At 64.8% G+C, this 2500-nt stretch overlaps 1 protein-coding gene across 1 annotated transcript in view; it reads right to left on the bottom strand.

The window, feature by feature from the left end:
• tmprss15 (transmembrane serine protease 15) overlaps positions 1-2500 on the bottom strand; it is a gene marked incomplete at both ends in the record, with an annotated part of 31832 nt that overhangs the window by 22364 nt on the left and 6968 nt on the right. The gene's annotated exons all lie outside the window — the stretch shown is intronic.

Genomic DNA, 2500 nt, shown 5'->3' with positions numbered 1-2500 from the left:
AGGGGACATGGAGGAGGGGTCAGGGGACATGGAGGAGGGGTCAGGGGACATGGAGGACGGGTCAGGGAACATGGAGGACGGGTCAGGGAACATGGAGGAGGAGGGGTCAGGGGACATGGAGGACAGGTCAGGGGACATGGAGGAGGACGGGTCAGGGGACATGGAGGAGGAGGGGTCAGGGGACATGGAGGAGGGGTCAGGGGACATGGAGGACAGGTCAGGGGACATGGAGGAGGAGGGGTCAGGGGACATGGAGGACAGGTCAGGGGACATGGAGGAGGAGGGGTCAGGGGACATGGAGGACAGGTCAGGGGACATGGAGGAGGACGGGTCAGGGGACATGGAGGAGGGGTCAGGGGACATGGAGGAGGGGTCAGGGGACATGGAGGACAGGTCAGGGGACATGGAGGAGGAGGGGTCAGGGGACATGGAGGACAGGTCAGGGGACATGGAGGAGGACGGGTCAGGGGACATGGAGGAGGGGTCAGGGGACATGGAGGAGGGGTCAGGGGACATGGAGGAGGGGTCAGGGGACATGGAGGACGGGTCAGGGGACATGGAGGAGGGGTCAGGGGACATGGAGGACGGGTCAGGGAACATGGAGGACGGGTCAGGGAACATGGAGGAGGAGGGGTCAGGGGACATGGAGGACAGGTCAGGGGACATGGAGGAGGACGGGTCAGGGGACATGGAGGAGGAGGGGTCAGGGGACATGGAGGAGGGGTCAGGGGACATGGAGGACAGGTCAGGGGACATGGAGGAGGAGGGGTCAGGGGACATGGAGGACAGGTCAGGGGACATGGAGGAGGAGGGGTCAGGGGACATGGAGGACAGGTCAGGGGACATGGAGGAGGACGGGTCAGGGGACATGGAGGAGGGGTCAGGGGACATGGAGGAGGGGTCAGGGGACATGGAGGACAGGTCAGGGGACATGGAGGAGGAGGGGTCAGGGGACATGGAGGACAGGTCAGGGGACATGGAGGAGGACGGGTCAGGGGACATGGAGGAGGGGTCAGGGGACATGGAGGAGGGGTCAGGGGACATGGAGGAGGGGTCAGGGGACATGGAGGACGGGTCAGGGGACATGGAGGAGGGGTCAGGGGACATGGAGGACGGGTCAGGGGACATGGAGGACGGGTCAGGGAACATGGAGGACGGGTCAGGGAACATGGAGGACGGGTCAGGGAACATGGAGGAGGACGGGTCAGGGGACATGGAGGAGGACGGGTCAGGGGACATGGAGGACGGGTCAGGGGACATGGAGGACGGGTCAGGGGACATGGAGGACGGGTCAGGGGACATGGAGGAGGACGGGTCAGGGGACATGGAGGAGGACGGGTCAGGGGACATGGAGGACAGGTCAGGGGACATGGAGGAGGACGGGTCAGGGGACATGGAGGACGGGTCAGGGGACATGGAGGACGGGTCAGGGGACATGGAGGACAGGTCAGGGAACATGGAGGACGGGTCAGGGGACATGGAGGAGGACGGGTCAGGGGACATGGAGGACGGGTCAGGGAACATGGAGGACAGGTCAGGGGACATGGAGGAGGGGTCAGGGGACATGGAGGACAGGTCAGGGGACATGGAGGACGGGTCAGGGGACATGGAGGACGGGTCATGGGACATGGAGGAGTGGTCAGGGGACATGGAGGACAGGTCAGGGGACATGGAGGACAGGTCAGGGAACATGGAGGACGGGTCAGGGGACATGGAGGACGGATCAGGGGACATGGAGGACAGGTCAGGGAACATGGAGGACGGGTCAGGGGACATGGAGGAGGACGGGTCAGGGGACATGGAGGACAGGTCAGGGGACATGGAGGAGGACAGGTCAGGGGACATGGAGGACGGGTCAGGGGACATGGAGGACGGGTCAAGGGACATGGAGGAGGACAGGTCAGGGGACATGGAGGAGGGGTCAGGGGACATGGAGGACAGGTCAGGGGACATGGAGGACGGGTCAGGGGACATGGAGGAGGGGTCAGGGGACATGGAGGACAGGTCAGGGGACATGGAGGACGGGTCAGGGGACATGGAGGAGGGGTCAGGGGACATGGAGGACGGGTCAGGGGACATGGAGGAGGACGGGTCAGGGGACATGTAGGAGGGGTCAGGGGACATGGAGGAGGACGGGTCAGGGGACATGGAGGAGGACAGGTCAGGGGACATGGAGGAGGACGGGTCAGGGGACATGGAGGACGGGTCAAGGGACATGGAGGAGGACAGGTCAGGGGACATGGAGGAGGGGTCAGGGGACATGGAGGACAGGTCAGGGGACATGGAGGACGGGTCAGGGGACATGGAGGAGGGGTCAGGGGACATGGAGGACAGGTCAGGGGACATGGAGGACGGGTCAGGGGACATGGAGGACGGGTCAGGGGACATGGAGGACGGGTCAGGGGACATGGAGGATGGGTCAGGGGACATGGAGGATGGGTCAGGGGACATGGAGGACGGGTCAGGGGACATGGAGGACGGGTCAGGGGACATGGAGGAG

The sequence above is a fragment of the Borostomias antarcticus genome, assembly GCF_949987555.1.
Source record: "Borostomias antarcticus genome assembly, chromosome: 15".
NCBI lineage: Eukaryota > Metazoa > Chordata > Actinopteri > Stomiiformes > Stomiidae > Borostomias > Borostomias antarcticus.
This window is presented reverse-complemented; position numbering and strand designations above follow the sequence as displayed.